The sequence below is a fragment of the Thermobia domestica genome, unplaced genomic scaffold, assembly GCF_964235325.1.
Source record: "Thermobia domestica unplaced genomic scaffold, izTheDome1.hap1.1 HAP1_SCAFFOLD_197, whole genome shotgun sequence".
Lineage (NCBI taxonomy): Eukaryota > Metazoa > Arthropoda > Insecta > Zygentoma > Lepismatidae > Thermobia > Thermobia domestica.
This window is the reverse complement of record NW_027655925.1, coordinates 345,343-362,150: the sequence shown is the minus strand read 5'-3', so window position 1 is coordinate 362,150 and position 16,808 is coordinate 345,343.

Genomic DNA, 16,808 nt, shown 5'->3' with positions numbered 1-16,808 from the left:
AAAGAGTAAAATTAAATGCTGTCAATAATGAAAAAAGTGACTAATTGTTCCTTGGTTAATGATTCAATTTGCTTTTGTACAAAGTTTGAATATCGATCTCTTGAATTTGATTGAATTATTTTGAATATTGTCGCACTCCATACAAAATATATTGGATACAAATGAATAAACTTGCTGCCATCTATTGGAGAAAATGAAACATTTACAGTCATCTTGGGCCTTATGCAGAGTCGTTCTGACGCCTGATTAGTGCCATACTAAAGCGTTCAACTAACATATGTTTCCTGCAGTAGTAAGGCTTTTAGTATGACGCTAATCATACGTCAAAACGACTCTGCATAAGACGGCTTAAGTTTAGTTCAGTTTAGAACTTTTAGTAGACAGACACTGTAGTATAGAACCTTAATGAATTTCAATTAAACTTAGTGTTTTGATTTGGTGATTACTTTCTTTATGAGCACAGAGACGAATGCATTTTCTCGTCTTCCTCGCCTTCAAGGGAAAATAATAATAAAACTTCTGGTTATATGACACACATACACACATACATGCATGCATATATATATATATATACAAAGAGAGAGAGAGTGCAAAAGGCATATATAAATGAAAACTTTAAATATTATATTTTTTGCTATACGTGTGTTTCTTCGCTTGAGTGATCTCAGAAGTTGTTAACGTGTGGCGCCAATATCTTGTCTCCTTTCTGTTGTCTTTTCCAGTAGCCAAGAGGAACAAGCATTGCTTTTGACCCCCCAACAATGCCATTACCTCAATCACAACACTCAACTGCATTGATCGCCGAGCCTTCAGCGAAGGATTCTTTCACACTGATCCACAAAATACATTTGATAGTTTTTTTAGAAGAAAATAAAAAAAAAGTTATATTAAAGATTATATCAAATTCGTAAACTGATATCATTGTCACACAGTGAACAAAATCAAACAATAAAGAAAACAAAATATAAAGAAAGGCAGTGGCGGATCAAGCCCGGGGCCGGGGAGCCCTAGGTCTCCTAGTTTTTGAGTGACGAAAATAATTTTAGCTATTATTTAAATATTTTTGGAAGTTTATAGAAACTGATTATTTACCTATCACAGTCTGGGTTCTGTCTGTCCCCCTGTTTATACCTTCTAGATCCGCCACTGAAGAAGGGAGCTCAGAATGCAAATTACTTTATATTGTAATGCTGAAATTAAAAATAGCATGAGGTATAGTGGGTATCTCGTTTTAATTTTCTTAAAAAAAAAAAAAAAGAAAAGAAATGGGAATATTATTGCACTTTTAATTAACTTTATTGAGAGAATAACTCCTAATCACTTCCCGATTTCCTGTGATTTTATTTAATTCCTGTAAACTTAGCCCATTTAAGTAAGCATAAATTAGTAAGTAACAAAACATTTAAATACAAGTAGGTTTAACACAAGTGAGAAAAAAATAGTGTTTCATTGATTACAGTTAACCTTTAATTTTTAAAGGATATATTGTTTCAACTTTCGATTTTTCTCGAATTGATAGAAAACCGGGATACTTCTACTGTGGGAAGAAAATGGTTATTTTTACTCGAAAAAAAGTGGACATGTCCGTATGAAAGAAAACATATGATAACCCTGCTATTTGTTGAGAAATAAGATGAAAGCCATTTTAAATCATCATTAAAAAGAGAAGTGCGTCTTATACATTGGCAAATATTTTAAATGATTTCCTTTATTATAGGTGTTGAGCACCTGTGTCATTTGTTTTATTTTAACTCATTGATTAAAAGAATTATTCCTATTTATTTCTTTCGAATAAACAGAGATTTTCGTGCTTTGATTTTAATAGTTCTTCAATTTTTAGTTATTTATTTCTTGCTTTACCAAAATGCATTTGTAAATTTAATAATACTTACGTTAAGTTTATTAATAAATTTTAAAATTATACATCACAGAACTTGAGATTCATAAGACGAGGGGCATTTACATAGATTTAAGGAAGAAATGTAGACTGACTATCAAATCCGTGCTAAGTGCCAAATTCAAAATGTTGAGTAAAAGCCCAAGTTTTACTTTAGAACTGATGGGACATAGACCCACGTGCATTCTTCTGTCGATCAATTGAACTACATCCACAGTCAATGCTAAATAGCCCGTTTCTCATTAAGCAGTGTTAGGTACACTCATGTCTAAAACAATTGTCGCATGTCTATAGGGGAACGTGGGGCATAACGGGGTAGGGGGGCATAACGGGGTATCGGTATTTTTTGAACTGTAATTAACTGAAATCTAGCGATAAGTACCTAAACAAAATTCTCAAGGACGAAGGGCTGTTGCGCTTGAGCAGCGTTCTTATCAGTTGAAAAGGAACAGTGCTGTGTGTCAGTTCTTTGTTTTCGCTCTATGGCATATAACGATTGGGATTTTACTTCGGTCAAGGTAAGGCAAGTTATTTATTACACACTTTTAAACTATTGATATGTTGAAAGAATATTTCTTCTGTGTTTGTTGTGTGTTTTTGAGGTCTACGGATTGTAAGTTATAACAGAGATACTCGTTGATTTAACACTACAACTCATCTGGGGCAAAACGGGGTGGGGCAAAACGGTATTGCAATCACCCCATATTGCCCCATTACCCCATTATGCCCCGTAAGAGTATCGATTGTGTAGTTTACTATCCAGCTCGAAACATTTCTTGTTAATGCTGGGATTGCATTTGCGCAGTTTTGTTTAAGTTCTTCATGCTGAATTTTCAAAATTTGGTTATGTTGATTTGATACAAGGAAATATTAAGATTTAACTGACAATAATTCGATGTAATCTGCATAAACTTTGTAGTACAATTCCCAATGATCACATTTTTTCTTTTTCTTAATAATGCCTAATTCAGAATGTACCTTTTGAAGTAATTATCAACCTTTTTTTTTAAAAAAAAAAAAAAAGAGTACTCATCTTTTGTTATATTTGATTATTGAGTCTAATAAATATTTCATAAAATTCAAGTTGTGTTGTATAATAGTAATCATATATTGTTTTATGATAAGTCTATATTAGATCTGAATATTATAGATGTAATAGTGTACGGGGCAGTATGGGGTAGGGGCATAATGGGGTTGACTGAATCCAATGTTCCATTATGCCCCACGTAGGGGGCATAATGGGGAAAAGAGCCATTTTTGGAATAAGCTAAGCAAAAAGGTGCAAAACAATATTTTTGAAAGGATTTGCTGGTTGAAATATCACAATAAATGTCCAACGTGTCTACCGCAGAAAAATTACTGCAATTGAGATATTGGATACCAATTTAGAAAGGCAAATATCTTAGCTTCCCCATTATGCCCCACGTTCCCCTACATATGTTGCTCTAAATATATACTTTGATAACGAATTCGATCGGTATTTCTTATAACGTTAGTATGTGTATAACCGGCAAAGACATGTAGGTGGTAAATTTCATGTTAAAAGAGCAGTAAATAAGAACAATAAAACAAAAATAAAGCTTTCTTGTCCATTTAGCAACATTTTGTTTTACTAATTCTAATTTTCGTATTTATAATTCTTTTCCTATGAAATTTACCACAAATATACATTTCCCGATTATACATATAGTATCAGTATTAAAAGTACTCTGCGAAATCATTATCAAGTTATATTCTTACAAGACGACAGTTACAGATATGCGACAATAATTTTGGATATGAGTGTACATAGGCCACATTTTTACATTAAACTGAACTTTTCCATTTTTTGGCATTTACCACGCATTTTATATTCAGTCTACAAATAAGTAGGATCTAGTAAATAGCAGTTTACTTGATGAACTTTACTGTCTCTTTTCAGGGTCGAGACGTGGATCTACAGTTTAACGTGTAGTCGGAACCACCGTTATAAATTCAAAATGTCAATGTTCTTCCACCGGAATCAAACCCGGGATCAGTAACGACGACGGTTTTAATTTCTTAGAGAGAGTGGCAAACGAAGAGATAGAGAAAATTTTGCAGGCGGAAATACTTTTTGTATACCAAAGAGGATAGTTTTATGTTATTTGATCTATACATTAAAATACAACGTGTTTGAGAGGGCAGGCGTAGCCACTAGGAAGGCACTCTTCTACTTTGTCCTTCTCTGGCGTTTTCAGTATCCGGAATCCTCTGCACCAAAGGCACGCGCGCTCACTTTCCTTTTTCTGTCTTTTTTTAAAAAAGGTATTTTATTGATAGTTTTGTTATAAATGTGGTTCAGTTATAAAATTAACACTTTATTATTATTTCCTTTTAATTTCACAGGTAAAAAACCAACAAGCGTTGTAATTTAATATTGCATGATATCTCAAATAGGAGATATAGACATCAGTACAAAATGGTAGATGTGTGATCAGTACATATAATAGTGTATTTGTGTTGCAATCCAAATTACACTATTGTTTTCTGTTTTGAGAAGATATTTAAAACATGAGTATATAGTGACATTAGTGGCATGTGAAAGCAAGTAGCAAACTTTACAGAGTAAATTCCTAATAAGCTGCCATATACATTCTGAACCTAGACGATCTTTAAAAGTATCAATAATATTAACCACTACAGCAGCGAGGAGAGATTATTACAATTTACATTTATTTCAAACAGATACATATGGTTACATATGAGATCAAAACGCGAGTTCATTTTAGCCTTAAATGGCATTTTAACAATTGGGAGTAAAGTAAGGATGGCCAATTGCGGAATCCGGAAAGTAAAATCGGAAAAATTTCGGAATTCGGAAAAATTCTGAAGTTCAGAAGAATTCAGAAATTTAGAAAATTCCGGAATTCAGAAAAAAATCCGGAATTTTTGCGAAATCCGGAAAGTGAAATTTCCGATTTCGCAAAACTTGAGCAATTCCTAGAGTAAAGTAAAACTTTAACAATTCTTTTAAAAGGCTAACTTTTTTTTTTTTTTTTTTTTTTTTTTAAGTTTTGCGTTTACACATATGTCAACGGATATAAACATTTTATAAATGTAAATCTATTATGGTCAAATATTTTCTACTTTTCACGAAATCTTTATTAAAAATAAAATGTAAGGGCCACCGCACTAAAATTTCTCGCTCCAATTCCTTAAATTAAATCATGTTGTGCTGAAATTGAGGAGTTTGATGCAATAAGGGCGCAAGCGAGTTTACGCCCTTTTTGCATCAAACGCATTTGTGGCTTTTGCCATGCTTGTTTATCCTCCTGGTAACATTTCAATTAAATATCGGAATAAAATGCTGCATATTACATTGTTTTATGTAAGAAAAAAACACTACTTAAATTTCCAACATCGTTTTTCTCCAACTGCATGTTTCAGATTTACGCCCTTATTGCATCAAACTCATCAATTATTAATGAAACATTTTCTTGTGAAATACGAACAAAATTATGAGTGTTTACGAAAAATTTCGTCCAAAGAAAATTTGCCTTCAAAAGTAAACTACTCTTTATATATTTTTTTCCATAATAAAATGACTTCTGTAATATGTTATGGTCATTAATTAAATATTCGTATATAAAATAAAATTATAAAAATTTGCATTTCACAAACCTAATAAAAGAACACCTCAAAAGCAGCCTATACTACCATTTGTGAATATTCTTATGGAAGTTATTTATGCAATATTGTAAAGCAGTAATAACAAATTTATTTATGAAACATGAAGAAGATCGCTTGAGTCGTTTTCGGGAAAGTAGTCTGAAATGAATCTCACTCCAAGAGTGAACTAACCCTGGTGAATTTATTCGAAAGGAGTAATTTACGAGATGTTATAATTATTAATGAAATATTCATTAATGAAATAAGAACAAAATCGCCTCTTTCTCGGGAAAATCTTCCGAAAAAGTTAACCCCAAGTGTAAATTACCGTTTCTCGATTCTTCCCAGAGATGTAGCTTATACTACAGCGTAAGGTTATAATTGAAAAATTGATTTATGAAATATTAGCATTCTCATTACCCGCTTCGCTGGATTAAATTAAGAAAAAATAGTAGTATGTTCCGTTAGTCAGTCACTTCTTACTATTACTAAAGCGATTTCTGATATCGGTTATTTCAGATCATTTTTATATTTCTCTCCTCTTTTCCTCCTCCATGCTGCACGGCTTAATTTAGGTTTAAACGGCATCGGAAGTGTCATTGTTCATCTCCTGAAAACTATGGATTCGACACTAATATTTATAATTTTAGATCATTTTTATATATATCTTCCCTCCCCCAGGTTGTGAGGATTGAATTTGGATTTAAACGGGTTTGGAAGTGTCACTGTTCAACTCAGCGACCCCGAAAACTATGAATTCGACACAAATATTGATCATTTTCGATCATTTTTATATATATACTAACATCAATTAACTGTAAGACTATTCATGGCTTTGGATTGATTATTTTAACAAAAGAGACACTGACTAAAGCTTAAAACCCATTTTATTTTAAATTATAATTTGTAACTGTTTCGGATATCTAGCATATCCGAAACAGTTACAAATTATAATTTAAAATAAAGTGGGTTTTAAGCTTTAGTCAGTGTCTCTTTTGTTAAAAAAAATAAATCAATTAACTGTTTCACTGGGTTAAATTAAGAAAAAAACAGTAATATGTTCTGTTAGTCAGTCACTTCTTAACTTTATTAAAGCGCTATTTGAGATAGGTCATTTTCGATGATTTTTTATATCCCCATCCCTTCCCCACGTTGTGGAGCACGGCATCGGAAGTGTCATTGTTATAATGCCCACTAGCGTGATCCTAATAATATCCCAATCTTATAAGGCCCACTAGTGTGATCACAATAACATTATAATCTTATAAGGCCCATTAGCGTGGTTCTAATAATATCACAATCTTATAAGGCCCACTAGCGTGATCATAATAACATAATTTTATAAGATCCACTAGCGTGATTCTAATAATATCACAATGTTATAAGACCCACTAGCGTGATCATAATAACATTATAATCTTATAAGGCCCAGTAGCGTGATCCTAATAATATCACAATCTTATAAGACCCACTAGCGTGATCATAATAACATTATACTCTTATAAGGCCCAGTAGCGTGATCCTAATAATATCACAATGTTATAAGGCCCATTATCGTGATCACAATAACATTATAATCTTATAAAGTTCACTGGAGTGATTATATCAACATTATAATCTTATAAGGCCCACTGGTGTGATCATAATAACATTGCAATCTAATAAAACCACTAGCGTTATTCTAACTACATTACAATTTTATAAGGCCTGCTAGCGTGGCCCTGTCTTACAACAAAGAAGATATTCAACAACAAAGAAGATAGAAGAAAGAAGAATATATTATAAAACAAAGAAGATATTCAGGCAAACAAGATGTACAAGAAGATACTTACATTTTATAATAAAGTATCACTAGCAAAAATACATAAAAATACCTACATTTTATAATAAAGTATAACTAGCAAATTATACGTAAGAAGTTTTCCGAATTTTATGGGCAAATTTGGTACTCAACACCAAAGGTACCCACTTGAGACTAACTTCACTCAAACTCTCAAACTCATGCTCACAACATCATTGCAACTTCACCTTCATATCGTCAACTCGACATCGCGTTCACAACATCACATCGACATCACGCTCACTCGATCTCACATCATTCCGACATAATACACTCACATTATGATTTTTGGAACCTGCGCTCACTCAACCTCACGTTTACTTCGTGAGGTTGAGGTCGAGTAAGCGTGAGTTTCGAACTCATGAGCACCGACCACATGAGTTTGGACATCTTTCCTCAATACAGAATATCTGGACAGAGAAAAAAAATCCTACGGAAAAAGTATGTTTTATAACGCTTTCCGTATAAGTAATTCCATCCGTACTATATGTACTTTCTGTATCAAACAATGAATCGTGTATAGGCGGTAAGGACCTCACATACAGATGGACGTATATAACACATATACCCCTAAATAACGTATGTAACATATGTATACCTGTGTAATATACGGGAGTGTGTTAGATGTGAGACATCCTGCCGCAGCATGATGTAACATCTAAACGGGGGGGAACAGTACGTAGGTAACACATGGATAATGTAAGCCCCATATACAGATTTCCGGAGTAAACATATGGATTCCGTATATTTGTACAATATACCGCTATCCGGAGAACGGGTTTTTCTCAGTGTATGAAAAATATTTTCCAGTACAGCTTTCCATTCCACTTCGTTCCGGTCTAACTGAACGACTGCGTATGGGTTTCAGATCGTACTTTCGACATAGACCCGATGATGAATCAAGTATCAACGAGAAGTAACACTGCCACAGTCTATACAACGTCTTGAGACGATTAGTTACTTGACTGCAGAAAACAGCTTCGCGTTAACTACCACCGCTTTGCTTAATACGGACCAAAATTAAAACCGAAAATAGTTAATCTCTGTAGCATCCGGTTTGAATACAGGGTTAAAAGAGAAGATAGTACATATTCTTACAAGCCAAATTAGGAATGGCCAAAATTTTCTGGAATCGGATTCCGGAAAATTTATTTTCCGGAATCGGAAATTTCAGTTTCCAGATTTCGGAAAACTTACGAATTTCAGAAAAATTCCCTAATTTAGAAAGTTCAGGAATTCGGAAAAAATTTGGAATTTAGAAGATTCCGGAGTTCCGAAAAATCTGGAATTTTCCAAAATCGGTATTTTCTAAATTCCGGATTTTTTCGAAATTCTTGAATTTTTCCGAAATCCGGAATTTTTCGATTTTATTTTCCGGATTCCGGAAAGTAAAAATTCCGGAATTGACCATCCCTAAGCCAAATCAATTCTAAAAATAAACACCTCTCCCTATCTCTTTTTGTTTTTATTGTTTGTAGATCAATTTTGAAACCGGTAGTTATGGTTGATTTTTTTTATCACTTTCAGCTTTGAGAAGCTTGATCAACTGCTAGAAGCATTTCACGCTATCTACTACCGTTTTTTGCTCTATAGCGATCAACCTTTAACCCCAAAATAGTCTTTTTTTTTTTTTTTTTTTTTTTACCTTCACCCCATCAACGAACTTTATTTCTAATCTTTAAGCTTCTACATTCTTGCCAAAATTGACAATTTTTGATAGCTATTGTTTATCTTCCGGACAAATGAAATATATAAAGGAGCTTTTCCGTTCACTAAACTACTTAAAAAGTATTTTTTAAAAGAATGAAAAGAAAACTAAGTACAATAAAGCTCCGATCATTCGCGGAATTGGGTGGCAAGCGTTTCGCGGATAGCGAAAATTGCGGATAACCCAAAAATAGACTTAAAAATGGGGTACAAACACGAAAGAAATAATTCAGTATTAAAACTACGTTTTATTGTACAGAAACATAAAACTTTTAAAATACATAGAGCACAGCAGAAATCTTTGCGCTACGCCTAATATCACTAAACTAAAGAACAGTAATAAACAAATATATATCCTGCAATATAGTCCTGCCTATATACAATAAGTCATTCAGTTCCAAATCGTTTTGTTTTTAAATCTATTTACTTGAGTTTAGTCTATTCATACGGATTGAACACTCTCAACATTTCCAGTTCTACAAAACATATCGATCTTACTTTTTCTCAGTTTTCTAGGATTTACTGTACATGGACAAAAGCCGGTTTGGCACTGGTCGACTCAAACACAGAAAAGTTTATTTTGATCGTAGAATAAGAAAAATGTAAATAGCCAATTTAAGAAAATACCGATAAGTGCTGGAAATGAAGGTTCATGCTGTAACCGTTTCGGCATGCACACTCTTGCATAATTTCTGTTCATAACCAGTATTGCCAACAACCTCTGAAGAACATAGGCTAGATAACCTTTAGAAATAAGCTTTTTTATGCAAAAAAAAAAAAAAAAAAAGGCTAGATTTTGAACTGCTAACTGTAGATTTTAAATCCCTTTTTTTGTGTGTAGGATTATAAGTAAGTTATAGTAAAATTTGAAATGTTGAATTTTATTCGCTGAAGGCTAACAAGCAGCATACATGACTTTAAATTAAAATAAAATCCTTCAACAACTCATCTGATTTGTGAGAGTCAACAGCAATATTATCAGTTGAATTGAAATAAGTCATCACCGACAACGTCGCAGCCAACCATGACGCTGGAACTGAATGCACCATCGTTGGCTTATGGATTGGTTGTGTTTGTGTAGACTCTGTTGTTCCAATTTTCAGTAGTACTTCTTCCGGTAAGTGATAGTCCTTACAAAACTTCTTATTTCTCCGTATACCTATATGAATAATTGTGACTGAATTAAGAGTTTTCATGCTAATTAGATATTCTATTTCAAACAGAAATAATCTCTGTGGCTTGAGGAACCGAATAGTATACTAAATTTGTATTAGAAAACTTTCATTCTTAGAATGAAGTGCGAAAATTAAAGTAATTAAAAACTACCAAACGGGGCCGTTATGGGAGAGACATCGAAATTCTTTCTGAGTCGATATTGTAAATCTGTAGATGGAGAAGGAAAAGAAGAATGACAACAAATGTTTGTTGCGTAATAAAACACTCTTTGTCTAGAGAAATTAATACGATAATATATAATGACAAATAGGCTAACTTTTAAAAATTACACTTGATTTTCAAAGAAAAAGTATTTTTAGAATTAATTTAACGCCTAATAAAAAGCCAAAATTGGCAAAAGAGTTTCATAAAATAAGGTATATTTAATGCTATAAGCATTTCATAGACATTTGTGACTAAATACCTTTCCAAATAGGCTAGATCGCCCTCCCCCAGAAGAGGAAACTTTCTTATTTTATATATAAATAAAACCCATCCCAGAGTTTGAAACTCTTAAAAGTAGCTCTAAATATCAGTATTACATCCCACCGCGCCCCCTCCCAGAAGTCCGTCCTGGATCCGCCACAGAGAAGAGCAGTAAAAACGCGTGTTATGGACGGATGAACATAAATTTAAATTTTTTGGAGAACGACGTCGAGTTTATGTTAGAAGTTCTGTTATAGAGAAGATGCATCCTGACTATTAAACATGGAGGAGGTTCTGTGATAGTTTGAGATATTTCGCAAATTCTGAAGTTGGTTCCCTTTACAGGATACGAAGAAATCTGGACAAAAATGGTTATCATTCCATTTTAAGTTGGCATGCTATTCTTTCAAGATAGCGTTTAACTGCTTGTGGTTTCACTTTTCAGCAAGATAATGATTTGAGGTACACCTTGTCTCAAAAAGGTTGAGCGCATTCTTTACTGGTGTTTTGAGGCAATCATTTTCTAAGTCCAGCTTCGGGTATCTTCGGGAAAAAGTAAGCCAGGTTCGAACCTCCAAGAGAGCCTTTGCAATCGGGAAAAAGTTTGCAGATGTGTTTTTCTTCTTTTAAATATAATAAGACTTGTTACCAAGTGTTTAAAAAAGCAACATTGATTGAAATACTTAATGATACAATATTTCGAAACCTTTTTTCTTTTTTTAATGTCAGCACATGCTTGTTTGTCATTTAGCTCTCCATACGTAATGGAACATTTAAATACGTTAAAGAATCTTTCCATATGTAAAAGAATGCTCAAAGTTAAGAAATAGAACATAATTATCGCCTGAGTACTAAAATAAAAGTCAAAGTAGAACAGAAACAGCGTTTGTAATGGATATGAATGTCATAATTATCTTGAGATCCGTTATACATCGCTAGAAGCATTGTTCTAGAAGTCCTTGCGTTAGCTCATTGGTAAGTTGTCGGATTTCAACTCTTAAGGTTGAGAGTTCGAATCCCGTCTAAGTTAGTCCTTTTTTTTAAAATTATATTTTCCGCAATGCATGAAAAATTATATAAAATAATTACATTAGAATACATAAGTTGTGTATATATAACATAATCATTGCAGAACATAGTAATTATTATGTTTAAAATATAACATCTGAGATAATTTTCACAGTAGGTCGGTATTATATATGAGGATGTAAATACAACTTAAGAAACTCGTTCAATAGCAATAAATAAGTTATGTAGTGTATTTATTTGCATCTATTTGTCATACAGATGTAACTTCTCAATATTCTCATTACAGCATGTCATTTATATTCGTGAAATACAATATATTCCTACGGATATAGAAAGTGTATAAACAGAGTATCCAAAGTCGTATCCTGCTTCAAGACACATAACTTTTCCCGATCCCCTTAACGTCACGGGAAGAAACACAAACTCTCTTTAGAACGGAATGTCGTTACTTAGAGTCTCATTCGAATACGTTGAATATGCTTTTGTATATTCATCTCTCTCTCTCTCTCTCTCTCTCTCTCTCTTTCGCTTTGTTTATGTGTGTGTGTGTATGTGTTGCGGAACATCCCAAGTTGAATACAACATTTGCCAAGTATATGAGCATCATTGTCATCGAATACCAGAAATTGAAAGTCGTGTTTCTTCAGGTTGGGTTTGCGTGTTCATGTTAGCTCACTGGTAGAGTACGGACTTGCCAATAAAGAGGTCTTGAGTTCAAAGCCTACAGCTAATAAGCATTCTTTTGTTAGTAGGATTGCACAGAAATCGGATACAAGGAGTGGTTTACTTCTAGAAATATTTTCAGAAGCGTTTAGGTAGCTCTGAAAAGGGCTGTTTTCGGGAGTTAAGGCGGGAACATTAATATTGTGTCCAAGACCCTTCTGAATTTAGTACACGCTCCATTCTTCTGGGCATGGAATCTATTACATGGGTGACAAATCTATCTCCTTCCCCTACCTCCAGCCATGCTTCGGAAACAAGATGCCACAGGTCATCCTGAGTTCTTGGTGGATCTGCCTGGGGCCAACTTTCCCTTAGAGTACGCTTCACTTCTGCCCACATATTTTCCATGAGATTGAGGTCTGCTCCACGAGCGGCCAGTCGATTAAATCATTCTCAGGATGCCCTGCGAACCATTCCTGAATCACACGGGAAGTATGTATTGGCGACTGGTATTGCTGGAATTGAATTACACCATCAGGCTGAAATACTCGTACAGATAGCACCATGATATTACTAATAATGTCTAAGTACTGAGCATTGTCCAGATGTCCTTCAATTCTATGAAGCTGTCCTGCTCCGCGACTGGAAATCCAACCCCAACATAAAATAGATACATGGCCACTGCGATTGCAAGCAGCCACATATCCATGGTCATATCGGGTGCCTCTCGGACGATACACAAAACGGCGTCCCTTCTTTGATGTTGTGAATATGGATTCATCTGAGAAAACTACGTTTTCCCAATTGAGACCCACATTCGCCTGTGCAAACGCGAGACGGTAAATTTTGTGGTCGTCTGAGAGTTTTTCCTTCACGGCAGCAACACGGCCACGTAACCCAGCATGACGAAGCCTTCGCAGAGCTGTATGCTTTCTACCAGGAAAGAGAGAAACTTCCCTTAGCTGTCTAGACGTCCTTAGTGAGTCTAACCGGGCTTCGTTTACTAATCTCGCATCTTGGGCTTCGGTTGACACATGCGGACGACCAGGAGATCGTAAATTATCAGTCTGACCTGTAGCACCATATTTCCGAATCCATCGCCTTCCTGTAGAGGCCGGGACACCTACTCGCCTGCTAGCTGCAGTTGCAGAATAACCTTCCAACTCCCATAAAGTAATTACTGCTGTACGTCTATCCATAGTTACCAATGTTCTGAGCTGTGAGAAGGAAGCAATAGGTAAAAGCTAGTACCTGACGTATGATTGGTTACTTGCACGACACGCCTATTGTGGGGAACAGCGTTGCCAGATCTAGCATAATGATGCTAGATCTAGCATAATTTGCATGTCTCTAGCATCTAGCATCTTGCTTTTAGCATCCTGCCCAAATCTAGCACAATTTCAGCAAGTTTATCAGAAAGCCGTAAAACCTGGAGATGAGAAAGAAGTTGGTCGTGGGAAGAAAAAGAACGGCAGAAATGTATCCTCTTCCATTGATTCATACAGTCGGTAAACCATACAGGCAGTCTTATTTTCCGAAGTAAGTTCGAAACGTCTTTGGGATTTTTTGTGGCTCCACCCAGGGTTTTCTAATCCTTTAACTCCGAGGCATGGGCGGAGCTATGGGGGCCATTCTCCCCCCAACTTTTTGACAACTTCACCATCTTTATTTCTGACTTCATGATCATATTTATTCCTGAAATGACAGCTCCGAGACCGACCAAAAATCTGCCGCCCCCCCCCCCCCATAGCAGACGATTCCCAACTCCCCTTATGCTGCGAAGTAATTTTCTTTCAAAATATGTAAACAAAAACTTTGCATTCATTTATACGATATATACGCCATTGAGTCTGGCAACGACTGCATTAATTTAGCTGAGTTAAAATTTTGGTGCGTGAAGTATTGCATTCTTGCTCTCTGTGTATTTTAAGTTACGTTATCGTATCTCAACTTCGTTTTTTTAAACTCCTGAATTAGTAATTATGAGGATCTAGCATAATTTGACCGAATCTAGCATAAGTTCGATCAGGTTTTGGAATAATTCCGACCTGTGAGTCTGGCAACGCTGGTGGGGAACGACTTGGTCAACGACTCGCAAAAGAAATCTGAAAATGGTGTGCCGTAATAATAATATCAAAAACAGTTTTTATAAAGGAATATTAATACATACGAAAAGCTGTTTAAAGAATGAATTGTTATACTGACGACTTTACACGTATAAAAACATATACCATATACCAAACAGATTAGGGATGGTATCGAGACGAGACGAGACGAGACTTTGTACAGTCTCGGTCTCGTCTCGGTTGATAAATAGCGGTCTCGGTCTCGGTCTCGTCTCGAGTCAAAAATCGCCGTCTCGGTCTCGGTCTCGTCTCGGTCAATAGATGCTTGTCTCGATCTCGGTCTCGGTCTCGAGGACCAAATCTCGGTCTCGTCTCGAAAGTCTCGAAAGTCTCGAAATAAATAGTGTGAAATTAAAATTGTGAAAGTATTATTATCGTACAGTCTGTCGTTTCCGCTTCTTATTTTTTGCTTTCATTCTTGACTATTATGGTATGCTGTACCTCTTCATAGCTAATTTGCTAGCGCTAATGCTTTCCAGGTTCAGTCAGCTGTGGGCAGTGGCGGAGGTTGGACGTTGAAAGTGTGTGGGGGGGAAAGACATGATCTGAATATTTGATATCAATGTTAGTTTTCCTGGTTACTTGTAACACTTTGTTTGACGAAAGGTTGTATAACTAATAGGATACTATCTTTTTCAGTTAAAATACCGTATATCGTATTTCATATTTTATTAAGTAAATTGACAAGAGAAACGCAAGTAGACACTAGCCCTTTGTACTCTTAAACAACGAAGGTGTAAGAAGAGATTTGATTCCTTGCTCATGAATATCTGTGTGGAAAATTGTGTGATCAGATTAGAGGCATATTTAATAAATTTGCAAAACAAATAAACAGAAAGGATAATATTAATCAAATAATCATAGTAATGAATAATGGGGCTTGTTTTGCAAAAGTTATATTGAAACTGGAAATTAATGAACAACTTATTTTTAATTCCACGCATGCTATTATATATGTTATTACTCTTAGAATGAAAAAAATGAAATGAAATGAAATCTTTGAGTTTTACGTCCCACGCTTATGCCGGTTAGGCTAAAGGAGACGGTGATGATGAGGGATGAATGAAATGGTGGAATGAAGAAAGTGGGAGAAAACGGGAGAACCCCGAGAAAACCCACGCACACGGTGTTTGTCCACCACAAAGTTCACTTGGCGGGAGCAGGGTTTGAACCCGGGACCCCAAGCGCCAGAGGTGAACGCTCAACCACTGATCTTAGAATGACAGTGAATACTACAAGCATATGCTACGACATTTAAAGAAATACTTTTGCACCTTCCCGAAACATGTTCGCTGCCATTAAGTACAGTTTTCACTTTCTTGGAATATATCAAAACTCAGCAATACTTAGTGACTCCACATTTCAGTTATACAAAATAATCCTAAAATCTAGAATTATGCTAAATTTAATAAATTGAATTGTATATACAAAACTGTATATGTACACCCCTAAACTCCTATATTATACTGCAAAATTAATATTCCTTACTGAGCTCCTTCGTGGCTAAGCGGTTAGCGTAAACGCCTTTGACGTGGGAGACCCGGGTTCGATTCCCCGGGGGAGCTCACGTGGTTCGGACTCCACGTTGATAATTAAGTCCACATCTCACATAACTTCGCTGCTGAACAGGATGTTAAACTAAAAAAAAATCAAATCAAAATATTCCTTATTATTAGAAAGAACAAAATACATTTTAGGAACTGTCGATTTTTGTGCAATTAAAGAATAACTTGTGAAGGACTTCTTTTCTTGCGAAATGTTATCTCAATTAGTTCCAGAGCAGCTGACTAACATATCGAGAACTTGCAAGAAGAAATTAAAGTACAGTAGAGCGTCGATTATCCGAACGTCGGTCAACCGTACGACCGCTTAACCGAACTGTGTACTCGCTCGCACCTGTTGCTCTCCCACCCTACCGTCCATCATCCCCCTCACTTCCAAACCAAGTTTCCCACAGTAGTCGCCGCACTGAGCCACCGCTGGCGGAACATTGCTTCTAATGGGGCCTTCATAAGGCGCTGCTGACCGGCCAAGCTGTCAGTCGCTGTGTTTCAACAATCAGCACACTTCTGTCGGTTTGGCACTGGCTGTAGAAGTACAGTCCAGTACAGTGCAGTACAGTACAGTACAGTTCGATTATCCGAACAAACCAGTTTTCCGAACACCCATGTCCCCCAATTACTTCGGATAATCGACGCTCTACTGTACGCTCTAATTGTGGCGCTCCAATAGGTTAATTTTTGGTCCATTTTTAGTAGTAGTTCAAACGCAATTC